The 15,847-nt window shown below is 31.6% G+C and overlaps 1 protein-coding gene across 1 annotated transcript in view; it reads right to left on the bottom strand.

Moving 5' to 3' along the window:
• Positions 1-15,847, bottom strand: part of LOC114337914 (probable cationic amino acid transporter) — a 1,427,575-nt gene that overhangs the window by 209,930 nt on the left and 1,201,798 nt on the right. The window lies entirely within an intron of this gene.

Raw genomic sequence — 15,847 nt, 5'->3', positions numbered from 1 at the left:
TTGATAGTGTTTGACATATAAGCGATTAAAAATTTTAAAATTGCGAATTCGGCCATTTTTAATCCTCAAAAAATATATGAAAAACTACTAACAGGACGGAAGATTACAGCGAAATGGTAAAAGATTTGAAAATAATTTTAAATTAATATATTGTAAGTTGATCAAAGTTACATTTTAAAATTTTTCCTTGAAATATACAGAGTGTCCCAATAAACGTCGACGTATCGAAGTTATATTTTTTCATATGGAACACGCTGTATTTTATTGCATTTTTAATTGTCCCCAAAAAATAAGGTATAGTTTCATAAGGCTTCCCTATACTATACCTATATACAGAATGTTCTGAGTTATGTTGACTTTTCTTAAAATGTAAAGTTTTAAAAGAAGGCTTATTGTCAAGTTATTTAAGAAATTATAGAAACATTAATATAAAAAGGAATGAATCCCTCTCATTGGCTGTATACCATAATAAAAATTACTAAAGAATTAAAAACTCTTCCCTTGTAGATTATATACCATAATTTATTTAAATTTTTTTTTCTAAAATAGATCCAAGTTGGACTCAAAGTGGATACAACACTAGTACATTACAAATAAACGTTTTCGGACTAATCAGTCCATCATCAGGTTAAAGCCTAAAGTAAGTAAACCACTGTTAGTGCAGCCGATACCTATATGTGAAACAATTGTGCATTTAATGATAAAAGTATATAATTTGGACCACATATTATACTACACATATAAAGGTTCAAATTTAGATGGGAGGTCATCTCAGATTTTGCCTTTTACAAAAATGGCGGGGATTCAAAATGGCGACTATACATATGTGACTAATAGCACGATAACTTTTGAACGAGACTACAGATTTCAACCAAATTTGGTATATAGGTTCTTTTTTTGATGTATAAGATCGAAGTTATGAACTGGAAGAATCGGTTTACCAGAAGTTGTGTTTCTCCTGGTTTTTTTGTAAAAATATGCTGTTTCTTTTTTCAATTCTTTCACCCTGTATGTATTAATTTTTCAAAAAGTTAATACTACCATTGAAAAGAGCATAAAAATATTTTTTAGGAAATATTTTTAACTCTTTAGTTATGTTAAGTACCATTTAATAAATGCAAAACGTATCTTCACATGTACCTATATGCGGTAGATTCGTGCAAATATTATAAGAATTATTGTGCATTTAATGGTAGAAGTATATAATTTGGACCACATATACTACACATATAAAGGTTCAAATTTAGATACGAGGCCATCTCAGTTTTTGTTCCTTTTACAAAAATGGCGGGCATTCAAAATGGCAACTATACATATGTGACTAATAGCACGATAACTTTTGAACGAGATATCAGATTTCAACCAAACTTGGTATATAAGTTCTTTTTTTGATGGATAATATCGAGCCTTGAACCGGAAGAATCGGTTTACCGGAATTTGTGTTTTTACTGTTTTTTAATGTAAAAATATGTTGTTTCTTTTTCAATTCTTTCACCCTGTATATATAAATTTTTCAAAAAGGTGATGTTGTGTCGGCAGAAATAAATGGATTGTGACGTCACATTTTATAGTTTGAGGTCGATTATCTCGAAGACGGTTAGAGATATCGAAATTCAGATTTCAGATTTGGATTCAGAACAAAAAACTACATAAGAATACATCGATAAATCTGATCTGAGTATTGCAGGAGCGGCAACGCAATAACACACACACTTTTGCGAATTTATAAACGAAAAGTTTTCGTCGAAAAGGAAGAAAAAAGGCTAAGGTTATAGAACAAGGTAGAAATGTATCATTATGAAATAAAACATGTCCACTTTGAATTACTGGTTGTCTAAATTGAAGAAAAATTAAAAATTATAACAGAAAGAAAAGAAAATAAAGTTATAAAGCAGAATGAGTATGTATGTGCAAGGGCGCCCATATAAAATTTTTTAGGGGGGGGGCAAACGTGAAGATGTTGCACATTACATTTTGTATATTTCGGATGACAATATATACAGTAGACTCTCTCTATAACGAACACGGATATAACGAGGTTTCGCTTATAACGAGGTACATTAGGTGTCCCATGAAATTCCTATTGAACTATAACGCTCTATAACGAGGCATATTTGGTTACAACGAGGAAAATTGAAATCGAATACGTGTTTTTACCTGTTTTTAGCGTGGTAACGGTCATAAACAAATAAATGCCCCAACTGCCTGTACATAGAAATGCCCAACATATGTCTTATTATCGAGGCCAGTGCTGTAATAAACTCGGCCACCTGTAATAAACTTCTGCCTGTTTATTGACCGATATTGAATATTATAGAAAATTTACAATTTATGACGGCGAAGTCTCATTGTTTACTGTTCAGGTTGACCATCGACACCTAATAAACTACGTAAGAGGCATCAAAACAAGGCATTATATTATTGTTGTTTGATGTAACGAGATCCGCTTATAACGAGATGATTAGTCCACCATTTCAGTTCTCGTTATAGAGGAAGTCTACTGTAGTTTAAGTTTAAACCACCTAAAAAACCTAGTTTAAACCCTGTTGTGAGAAATTATTAATTCATTTAAATACTAGACCAAGTTTTTAAATGGAAATGTCATTTCCACCACAAAAGTTGCGCCTTTCTTTAAAACCAGTTTGAAAAGAATACAATGCTTGCAAAGCCCTGCCTTCAACTTTGGCGGGTAGACTAACCATGAGTATGTGTCGAACCGAGTTTTTACTTTAATATCTTAAAAAGGAGCCCCCTTTATTTTTGCAGATTTAGAATCCTTATGAAAAATAAGTCACATATATTCCAAACATTTTTAAAATCGTTGATAGATGGCGCAAAAAAATCGCATTTTCCGACTATAGCGCCATCCATCAACAATTCTAAAAAAAGGTTCGAATAAATGTTACTTATTTTTTGAGGAGGAAACTCAATCTACAATAAAAAACGGGGGTTCCTATTTAAGATTTTAAAGTTAACTCTCACCCCCACCTTCAGAGTGTGGAATGAAAAATCCTGTTTGGTATCATTCTATAGATTTTTGAAAAATATTAAACACGTGTTTTTTAGTTTTTCATTTGGAAGTATATTTCTCGAGATATTAGACCGTTTCTATAATTTTGCTATGGTATCACGATATATCGTTTTTTCCGATTATAGCGCTCTCTATCCACAATTCGCAAAATGGCTCGAATAAAATTTGCTTATTTTTACAAGGAAAATCCAAATCTACAACAAAAATTAGGGGTTGCATTTAAGATTTTAAAGTTACCCCCGCTCCACACCTAGGAGTTGAAGTGGTGGACTTGTTTAGTGTCATCGCATAGATTTTTGAGAAATATTTAACACATATTTTTCAGTTTTTTGATCCGATGTTCATTTCGCGAATTATTCGACCTTTCCGCTACTTTTGGGACACCCTGTATATAACACTCATTCGTCATGAAAGATCACCTGTTTTTCATTTAAATAAAATTGTTCTGTTAATCATAATGTAAAATTTAAAATAATCTGCTTACTAAAAAAATACTTTTGCAAACTAAAATTTGACTAACTATGTTCAATCAATTTTAAAAATTATTTTTCAATATAAATTTATTACTGCTTATGAAGATGGTTCTATTCTATACAAAACTTAATACAGAAAACAAATATAATCACTTCAACCTTTGCCTCTTAATAACAGCCAGATCAGCACCGTTGATTCTGTAAAATTTCTTGGTATTTTTTTAGACAGCAACCTCAAATGGTCCCTTCATATCGATTCATTAAGTAAGAAACTCGCCTCAGCTTGCTATGCAATAAGATCAGTCTCAAGGGAACTCAATTTAGCATCTTCTAAAATAACATATTTTTCGTTGTTCGAGTCTCATCTTCGATATGGTCTTCCTTTTTGGGGTTCTAGTACAGCTGCTCAATTTGATGTCATTTTTAGATTGCAAAAAAGGGCAATAAGATATCTGTTTGGCCTCAGAAGATCTACACATTGCAGAAGTTACTTCAGAGATCACGAAATTTTAACACTTCCATCTTTATATATTCTAGAAACGGTTTGCTTAATTCGTAAACACTTTCATGTCTTTCCATCAAGGCCCAATCATCTTTACTCCACCAGAAATTCAATCTTTGATATTTATTTACCGATTCCATCCATTGAGTTAGTAAAGAAATCTATATTTTATTCCGCAAAGAAACTACAATCATCTTCCGTTACAACTTAAATCTGCAACATCTTTCCCTAAGTTCCGTAAAATGACAAAAGCCTATTTATCCAAAAGACCATATTATTCAATAGAAGAATTTCTCAATGAATAACTAAGAAAATTGGGTTTCATACGCAGTAGCATAAATTTGTCAGTTCCTTATGTTGTACCTATTTTATTTTATTTGTTGTATGTTCAATTTGCAATTTATATAAATTTTGCAATAAATTGTTTTTGTCTTGGCTTTTATATTTTATACTGTACATTATTGACGATTTATCTAATTTTAGTAAATTGTAGTTGTTATTTGTTATTTATATTATGTTTTTCTTTTGACTGTATGTAAGCTTTGTCCATAAAATTGTAAAAATTTTCAGTGGCAATAAAGCATATTTCTATTCTATTCTATTCTACTTCACTTTATCTTTATTAGTGCCAGTTCTTAAAGACAAATGGCATGGCTCATTGGTGATTATCGGTCAGAGATCGGATTTCTTGCTGATATGATTTTCTTTGCAGTATTATAAATGATTCATTTAATTTGTAATTTTGGGTGTCGATTACAGTAATATTATGTTCCCACGTTTCTAATCTCTTTCAATGTTTTCGTTAATAACATACCGTGACTGTGCTAAATGTGTATTATGCACATTCCATATAGACCGCTGTCCCAGACACACAGATTTTCTGTTAAACTATTAATTACCCAATATGTGAATTTTTTTATTAATAAATATGTTGTTTCCAATGTATCTCTCAAAATTATCCGATAATTTTTTGACAAAAATACGTTTATATGTAATATAAATTTAATTGTTGTTCTTTCCTGAAAAGCTAGGGGGGCCACGGTCCCCCCCTGCCCGTGTGTATGGGCGCCTATGTGTATGTGGTCAATAGACCAACTGAGGCATATGTACCTAAACTTACCTCCGCAAGATATAGGAGGCACGCAAAGGCACACGTATATCTGCCACCCTAATTATTACAAATAATCACTGGCGAAGCGTCCATGTAACCAATGTTACCATTGGTAACAGTTAAAAATCTTGCAAATAAATATTTTGTGACTACTATAAAATAATTCCATTTATATTTTTAACAGAAATATTTATTAATAGTACCTAATTCAGTAAATAGCCAACTAGGCGCACAAAAATATTGGCGAGATTATGTGAATCCGTTGCACGTTATTATATGCTGTTACCACAATTGGGTATGGTAACGCAGCAGAATACTCGCTGTCGCTCGGGACTAGCTCGTTTCTGAAAATTTTGAAGGAGCAACGGCACTTTCGTCTAGAGACGGCGCTTTGGTACGCTGTGTATATCAGCGTTGTAACCATATTTTGGTTTGGTAACGTTCGTTTATTACCTATTACAGATTACAGTATGAGTGCATTTAAACATGGAATCGATCAACTACTTGAAAAGTCATTCCCCTTGTATATTTTTTTATATATAATTTTGTAGAGAAAAATGGGATATTGAAAATGGAAGACTTAAAATATAAACAATAGTTTTCAAAATATGTTCTTTTTCCTACTTGTTAATTTTTTATGTTAACTTTATGGTAGAATAATCTGTTTAGTTTGTTAATTATTTATTGTTAGTACGTTCTTTTAAGGTAAAATATTGCAAAGCCTCTAAATATAAAAAACCAATTAAAATGACATGACATTTGGTATACACATAGCTAACAAGTCAAAGAAAAAAGTGATATTGCGCCAATGTGTGCTTTTGCCCTAGGGGTGAGTGTCACCCCCTATTGGGGGTGAAAATATATGTTCGAAATAAGACCGGAAATAGATAAAATGACTAATTCTAAGCAAAAGAATACAAAATATTCAGAAAAGTACAGCCGACTTTTTTTATTGTTTAGGATTTTTGGTATCTCTGACAATTTTTAAGTTATTTTGAAAAAAATTTTTTTTAAAAACTTTACTTTAAAACCAAATTTTTTCAAAAATAGGCACTTTGAATCGATGAAACTTACAGATCATATAAACACAACATAAGTAAAATAACTTGTGGAGCGGTAACGATTAATTTCATTTAAGTTGCTAATTGGGGGTGATCTTCCTGATTTTTTTGCCAAAACAAAAGGGACCATCTTAATTTTGAGCGTAACTTGCTTACATTTGATGCTTGAAATTTTTTTTATAAAAACAGGAATAAAGATTTTTTAAACACTTTAAAAAAGTTAAAATGTTTTTCCCCAATAATGCTTCATTATTTGGATATTTCACATTGAATTATTCTCTTTGGAATTTTTTTAATATGAACCTATTTTTCATTAGCTATAACTCTGCTTTTGCTAGGTATAGAGACCTAATATATACACCATTTTTTTCACTTTTTTATAGGCTATAATTTTACTAAGTACATTATTTTCGACAAAATGCTTTCGATTTGAGTTATTTGCGAAAAACCGTCTAAAAACGTGGTTATTTTGTTCAAAAATGAACATATTCACTTGTAAATAACTCTAAATGTATAGATTTGGTGAAAAAACTCTATAGAACAAAAGTTGCTTAGAATTAGTCAGTTTATCCATCTCGGGACTTATCTTGGACATATATTTTTTCACCCCCGAGATGGGGTGAAACTCACCCCCAGGGCAAAAGCACACATCGGCACCATATCACTTTTTTCTTTGGCATGTTAGCTATGCGTATGCCAAATTTCATGTCAATCCAAGTGGTTCTTTAAAATTTACAGCAAAAACCGTGAAAGAATATACTATGTTATACCTATATTACATATATATAATTACATACATATAATTTGGGAATAGTCATTTGTTTAATTTTATTCCACAGGATTAAAAACAAAAACTTATATTTGAGAGGTTCAAAAGATTTTTTTTAAATAAGATTTATTTTACACCTGGTTTTGGTAACACTTTCGAAAAAGTCACGCGTCGCCGGTGCAAATAATAATCATGACAAAATGGCAAATTTGGGCTTTGGGTAAAGTAAAGAATGATAGTTTAATAAATTTAGAGTGAAATAAGGTCTTGCAAAGAGTTCAGAAATTAAATTGATAAAATAGGTAAAGTTGTTTTAACATAGCTACGATAAAGCAGAATGAATATGTATGTGGTTAATAGACCAACTGAGGCATATGTACCTAAACTTACCTCCACAAGATATAGGAGACACGCAAAGACACACATATATCTGCCAGCCTAATGATCATAAATAATAATCATGACAAAATGGCAAATTTGGGCTTTGCGTAAACTAAAAGATGATAGTTTAATAAATTTAGACTGAAATACGGTCTTGCAAAGAGTTCAGAAATTAAATTGATAATAAGTAAAGTTGCTTTAACATAGCTAAGATTGAATTTGAGATTTGTTTATGAGAAAGTAAACAAACATCATCTCAATGTTTCAGAAGGTGTGTCTCTTATTCACAACATTCAAGATAAAAATACACTCCGATTAGATTTGTATGAGGATTTGGAGATTGTCAATGACATACGTTCCAGCCCCAATTATGTTAACCGTCAATCTTCGTTAAATCGTGACTTCACTCCTTCCTTAGCCTACAATCAATCTATCTATCATCATCATCAATCTATTTGTCATCAATTTCATAATTTGTTCTCCCTACTCTCTTTTTTCTTCGCATATATAATTTATTAAGGATCATTATTCTCTTACATCCAGTTTTTTCAATTAATGTAAAAGACATTCACATTAGGCCGGGCCGAAAAAACCTTCTTTTAATTTTTCTGCACGGCTAGTTGCCAAAAGTTGCAACTAGTATTTATATAATCCTATACCAAATTTTGACCGATTTAAAAAATAATTAACCGGGCCCCCTGGCCCTTAAAATTTTTTTTGGGTCAAATTTTTTTTTAATTCTTGTACAAGGCTAGTTGCTAAAAGTTGGAACTAGTATTTTTATACCAAATTTGGGCCGGTTTAAAAAGTAATAACCGTAATAATTTTAATAATAAAACTTAACCGGGCCCCCGGCCATTAAAGAATTTTTATTTTGTTAAAAAAATGTTTGGGGCTATTAAAAAAGCTTTTGTTGTCATATTCTATTGTTAAGCGAAAGAAAGATACAGTCGACAGGAAAAAATACTTAAGCTTTTAAATGCCGTTTTAGAAGATCTAAACTAAATTCTCAAAGATAATACAGCTCTGGTTATCGTCAAAAATAAAATTCGGAGAGAAGTTAAGGAAAACAGACGGCAACTCCAGCATGAGAATAAAAATTTAAATGAATCAATTGAAGGGCTATACTTTATGAAAGAAAAGATTAAACCATGGTCTTCGGAAACGCGAGACGAATTATGAAAACTGAAAACCATATAGCTTTAATTGAAGGACCGGTAGTTTTAGTCCAGGGTAATAAGGATTTTCTCGGGACACTCAAAGATCCAGGTAGCTGATTACTTTTTTAGTTATTGTAGACCTATAGGGAGAAAACCTACCTCTTTCCTGCCTAGAGTTTGCGTCCGTTTTTAATTATTAACAATTTAGTGCAAAAATCGCGATATTTTCGATTTTTTGCACTCCATTCAAAAACTAAATAGTCAACATAAAATTACAAAATTCAGTTTTTTAGAACATTGAAAAACCTTCAAAATGCCGATTTTTGAAAGTTAAAAAGTTAATTTGTTGCTACGCAAACTGCAAAATAAGTGAAAATCGTTATTTGTTAACAACTTTTACTAAAACTACCTTAGAACTTTAGTGTTTCACCCAAAGTTGGGTATTGGGGTACTTAACAAACCCTCAAAATTTGAGGCCGATCCATTAATTAGTTTAAGAGTTATTCTATTTGTTTATCCCAGAGACCTTTATTTTACAATAAGGTAAGACAGAAAATAATAAAGATAGTGCAATTCTGAGTATGCCAAATGAAAGTAGAAGAGTGATAGTATCAAAATGTATTAAAAAAGATAAAAAAAAATAATTAACATAGTACAAAATCCTAATGCCAAATTTTTAAAATTTTGTAGTTTATAAACATTTAGAATAATTTTATAAATGTGGTCCGTAGACACAATTTTTTATATATTCGAAAAGATAGTATTTTAACACGAATTTTCAAATAAGAAAATTTAGCCTGGGCTCATTTGGGACTAAGTTAGCCATATGTTTTTTTTAATTCACAACTAATTTTTTTATAATAATTAAGGAATCTCATTAATGCCATTTTAAAGAATGGGATTTGTATATTTTCTTAAAAAAATTGCACAGACATTATACCTTCACAGCACCCTCTACGATTTTTATTAGTGCAAACGATTACTAGAGGGAATCTACAAATCCAGCGAGTTAAAATTCCGAAAAAGCAATTTCAAACGAATATAATTTTCTGTATCTCCGGATCATCTCAATGGATTTTAATCTTTCTTTTTTTAATTGGTATGTAATTTTTACGTAAATTACAAGATATGCAATTTGTTTATAAATTTATTAATTAATAAACAGTCTAATTTGTTTAAACAATTCTTGAAAAAATATTTTTTTTACAAAAATCTATTTTTTTAATCACAGTATCATTAATGATCACAGAAAAAGTTAAACTACACTTTAATAAATAAATTATTTTTATTAGATAATTATTTATTGAAGATAATTTATTTATTAAAGTATACCTTAATTTTTCTATGATTAATAGGGATAGTATGATTAAAATCATAGATTTTTGGGAAAAAATTATTTTTTCAAAAATTGTTTAAACAAATTAGACTGTTTATTAATTAATAAATGTCTAGACAATTTGCATATTTGTAATGTACAGAGAAATTACATACGAATTAAAAAAAGAACGATCAAAATATATTCAGTAGATCCCGAGATATAGAAAATGATAATAGTTTTAAGTTGCTTTTTATAGTTTTTGAACTCGTGCATTTGTCGGCTCCCAGCTCCCCCTTCACTTACCACGACTAGTCACCAATTAAACTACATTTTTAAAAATTCGTGTAAAATACCAGCTTTTCTAATATCTAAAATGACTTTTTCTACAGACAATATTTTTAAAGTTATTCTAAATGTTTTTAAACTACAAAATTTCACAAATTTGGCATTAGGATTTTTGACTATATTAGATAATCTTTTTATCGTTTTTTAGTACATTTTGATAGTATCAGTTTTCCACTTTCATTTGGCATACTCAGAATTGCCCTATCTTCATTATTTTCTGTCTTATGTTATTGCAAATAAAGGTCTCTGGGATAAACAATTAGAATAACTCTTAAACTAATTAATGGATCGGCCTCAAATTTTGAGGGTTTGTTAAGTACCGCAATACCCAACTTTGGGTGAAACACTAAAGTTCTAAGCTAGTTTTTGTAAAAGTTATTAACAAATAACGATTTTTACTTATTTTGCAGTTTGCGTAGCAACAAATTAACTTTTTAACTTTCAAAAATCGGCATTTTGAAGATTTTTTAATGTTCTAAAAAATTAAATTTTTGTAATTTTATGTCAACTATTTAGCTTTTGGATGGGGTGCAAAAAATCGAAAGAATCGCGATTTTTGCACTAAATTGTTAATAATGTGTCATAGATATTGTCGACGGAATATTAGACTACTTACAAAGCCATAATATAGATCTCAGCAAATTAAGTGTTATGGGATGTGATGGTACAAATGTAAATACGGGCTGGAAGGTGTAATGATTCAAATTGTAGAAAGGAGAGTAAATAAACCATTACAGTGGAGTGTTTGCCCGTTGCACGCTAATGAACTTCCCTTGCCATATTTTCTGCAAAAACTAGATGACCACACAAAAGGTCCCTTTTCATATTCTGAGCCGATTGGATCCCTTCTTCCCAATTGCGAAAATTGCCTGTTATTCAATTTAAACCCACAGAAGCTGTCCTGCGTCTTGCAAATGAAAATGATCTAAGCTCAGATCAACAGTGTTTGTTGAAACTATCTAAAGCAATAATTGGAGATAGAATATGTTCTCAAAGTTTGGCAGAGAGAAGTCCGAGGAAGATGGCACAAACACGTTGGTTCACGACAGCTAACCGCATTCTTAGAGTTTATGTAGCTACAACTGATCCTTGTGAAAGCTTAAAGATTTTAGCTGAGTTTGTAATACAAGTATATTCTCGTATGAGGTTTGAGATGAAACCACAGCCAAGATTGGAATATGGTGCCAGGCATATATGGAAATTGCAGGCTTCGAGATATTTTCTGAATAATGTCTCATCAATTATCAATAAATTTATTCAAGACAATGCTTAATTTGGGCAACCGGAAATCATTCAATTTTGTATATTAACAGATTCACGTCAACGTATTAGAGAGGTTGCTGTCAGAAGAATTTTAAAATGTAGGAAGGCTGGTATGCGTGTTCATAGTATCCCAAATCCCTAAATCAATTTCGATGCAGAATATTACATAGACCTCATAGACTGGATGAATAGTACTGTAACAGGTCCTCCTCTAATACAGAATTTGACCGACGAGGATTTGTGGGGCATGGAGAAACATGTTCCAAAGTTTGACAATTTTCCTTGCGATAGTCAAGAGGTGTAGAGGTGTGTGAAGATAATTACTGATGCGTCAATAACAGTGTGTGGTGAAGAATCTAGAGATGGCTACATCCGAGCTAAACTTGATGCCAGAAAGAATTAGCCGATATTTGAAAGTAAATAAAATATATTTCACAGCGCAAAAATAGTAAATAAATATGCATTGTTTACCCCTCTTTTATATTTTTAGTCCTGGGGACCGGTTAAATTTTTTTAGATCATGATGAAAATATTTTTACGAGATAGTAGCATCGATATTAATATTTTAGACACTAGCTCGCCCCAAAAATTAAGCAAAAAAAAAATATTTTTTAGACCCCCGGGAACCCGTTCAAAAATAATTTAATTCGGCCTATGTTTGGTACACAGTATTAGGACTACCATATCCAACTTTTCGGCTCGGGCCTAATTCACATCATTCCTAGCTTCATTTGATTTATTATACTCATCTGTAATTATTACTCTTTTGATATTATAAGTTATGAAATTACATCTATTTTTATTTCCACAGTGTCCATGCTTCTCACGATACAAAAATTTTTCTTTTATGACAATCTTCATTTTTGTCATTCTTGACAACTCCAATGTGTACAACTAATTGCCATATTATCTTTGTATGTGATTTCAATAAATCATTTCACAAATCTACAAATAATTCCGATACAAATTTTTCAACCACTTTACCTTTTCTATTCTAATCATATTCAGGTTTTTATCGTGGCTCTATTGCAGTTGGTGATTGGATCCTTCTCATAAACAAACATCAAATTCAATCTTAGCTATATTAAAACAACTTTACCTATTATCAATTTAATTTATGAACTCTTTGCAAGACCGTATTTCACTCTCAATTTATTAAACTATCACCCATAGCCCAAATTTGAAATTTTGTCATGATTATTATTGGTGATCATTAGGCTGGCAGATATATGTGTGCCTTTGCGTGCCTCCTATATCTTATGAAGGTAAGTTTAGGTACATATGCCTCAGTTGGTCTATTAACCACATACATATTCATTCTTCTTTATCGTAGCTATGTTAAAACAACTCTACCTATTTTATCAATTTAATTTCTGAACTCTTTGCAAGACCTTATTTCATTATACTATCATTCTTTAGTTTACCCAAAGCCCAAATTTACCATTTTGTCATGATTATTATTTGTGATCATTAGGCTGGCAGATATATGTGCCTTTGCGTGCCTCCTATATCTTGTGGAGGTGAGTTTAGGTACATATGCCTCAGTTGGTCTATTGACCACATACATACTCATTCTGCTTTATACACTTATATTTCAGGAAGGAAAGTAGATAGAGGGTCGCCTCCGGCGGTATATTTTATGTCTAATTAATTTCTGAAAGATAGGATATACATGCACTTACAAGCTCACCCCATCCAACCCCTACCGTTATTTTCATCCACTGGAATTCACAAAAAGTGAAAATAACCAATTTAAAGGTTTAAAACCAATTGGGTATTTTTTTTGTTAATTAAATGCTGCAGGTCTACGCCAAAAATGAATTTTTTGCTTCATCCCCTAACGAACAACAATGGCTAAGGCTGTTTAATACTTAAGCTACACTACCCAATACTTATATTTCAGGAATGAAAAAGCAGATAGAGGGTAGCTTTTGGCGGCATATTTTTTGCTAATTAATTGCTGAAAGATGGGGTATACAAGAATTTATAAACTCACCCCCCTCCAACCCCTTCCTTTATTACCATTCCCTGGAATTCACAAAAAGTGAAAATAACCACTTTAAAGACCTAACGGAACGGAGAAAATAGCGCCCAGATTATTAATTTTAACTATTTAGAATGGGAAATAAGCCACAATATTATTAAAAAATGATTTTTATTAACGTTTCGACGCCCAAATCGGGTGCCGTTGTCAAAATACAAAATACTATTTAATCAATAGTATTTTGTATTTTGACAACGGCACCCGATTTGGGCGTCGAAACGTTAATAAAAATCATTTTTTAATAATATTGTGGCTTATTTCCCATTCTAAATAGTTAAAATTGTAAAAATGCCACAAGAAAATAGCTTCAGAACAGATTATTAATGTTCATTAAAAATATAATAAATTAAAATGAAATAACTATTTTTTGGTACCTATGCTTAAATTCTTTCGCAGCTTATTTTTAGCACGCATAAATGCAAAAATTATGGTCAAACCTCTTAGCATATTCGTGTTTTAAGGACGTTGTGTACTTTTTATTTTCAATCTACAGATTTTAGAGAATCTGCCAATACATACTACCTTTTAGTTATTAAAAAACGATATACAAAATTTGAGCATTGGGTCACATGCTACAGTTATGTGATAATGGAAATCGACAATTTAACATGGGGTCTTGTGGGACGGTATAAAAAACTCTATAAAAACCAATGTTTAACTGTACAGATATTCTTATTGGGCATTTAAAAATTGTCAACGAAATATGAGTGTTGGGTACTGTAGCTTAAGTATAAAACTGCAGTAGCCATTGTTCCTCGTTAGGGGATGAAGCAAAAAATTTATATTTGGCGTAGACCTGCATCAATTAATTAGCAAAAAAATATTTGTGAAATTAAGGGGATGAAAAACACAGTAGGGTTGAAGGGGGTGTGTTTGTAAATTCTTGTATAACCTATATTTCAGCAATTAATGAGAAATAAAATATACCTCCGGAAGCGACCCTCTATCTACTTTCCTTCCTGAAATATGAGTGTTGGGTAGTGTAGCTTAAGTACTAAACTGCATTAGCCAGTGTTGCTCGTTAGGGGATGAAGCAAAAAATTTAGTTTTGGGGAAGACCTGCAGCAATTAATTAGCAAAAAAATGCCCACATGATTTTAGACCTTTACACCGGTTATTTTTACTTTTTGTGAAATCCAGGGGATGAAAATTACGGTAGGGGTAGGAGGGGTGAGCTTGTAAATGCTTGTATACATTATCTTTCAGCAATTAATTAGAAATAAATTATACCGCCGGAAGCCACCCTCAATCTACTTTCGTTCCTGAAATATGAGTGTTGGATAGTGTAGCTTAAGTATTAAACCGCAGTAGCCATTGTTTCTCGTTAGGGATGAAGCAAAAAATTAATATTTGGCGTTGAGCTGCAGCAATTAATTAGCAAAAATTCCCACTTGGTTTTAGGTCTTTCAACTGGTTATTTTCACTTTTTTTGAAATGCAAGGAATGATGTTAAGGGTAGGGGTTGGAGGGGGTGAGTTTGTAAATTCTTGTATACTCCACATTTCAGCCATTAATTAGCAATAAAATATGCCATCGGAAGCAACCCTTTATGTATTTTCCTTCCTAAGTATGAGTCTTGGGTATTGTAGCTTAAGCATTAAAACGTAGTAGCCATTGTTGCTCGTTAAGGGATGAAGCAAAAAATTCAATTTTGGCGTAGACCTGCAGAAATTAATTAGCAAACAATACCCACTTAGTTTTAGATGTTTAAACTGGTTATTTTCACTTTTTGTGAAATTAAGGGGATTAAACTCACGGTACGGGTTGGACAGGGTGAGTTTGTAAATGATTGTATACCCAATTTTTCAGCAATTAATTAGAACTAAAATATGCCGCCACAATCGATTCCATATCTACTTTCCTTCCTGAAATATGAGTGTTGGGTAGTGTAGCTGAAGTATTAAACTGCAGTAGTCATTGTTGTTCGTTAGGAAATGAAGCAAAAAATTCATTTTTGGCGTAGACCTGCAGCACTTAATTAGCAAAAATTACCCACTTGGTTTTAGTTTTTTAAACTTGTTATTTTCACTTTTTGTGAAATTTTGGAATGATGATAACGGTAGGGGTTGGCGGGGGTGAGTTTGTAAATTCTTGTATACCCCATTTTTCAGCAATTAATTAGCAATCAAATATGCCGCTGAAAGACACCCTCTATGAGCTTTCGTTCCGGAAATAATATGAATGTTGGCTATTCTAGCTTAATATTAAGCTGGAATAGCCACCTGTTTCTCTGAAGGGGATGAAGCAATAAATTTTTAATTTGCGTAATAAATTAGCAATCAAATAGCAAAGTTTATGAGGTAAGTCTCATAGCTCCCTTATGAAATGGCTATTCTAATAGTTTAATAGACATTGTTGTATTGCACAAGAAGGCAAACATTTTGAACAT

This window comes from Diabrotica virgifera, chromosome 1 (assembly GCF_917563875.1).
Source record: "Diabrotica virgifera virgifera chromosome 1, PGI_DIABVI_V3a".
Lineage (NCBI taxonomy): Eukaryota > Metazoa > Arthropoda > Insecta > Coleoptera > Chrysomelidae > Diabrotica > Diabrotica virgifera.
Note: the sequence above shows the minus strand (reverse complement) of the source record. Positions and strands in the feature narration are given on the sequence as shown.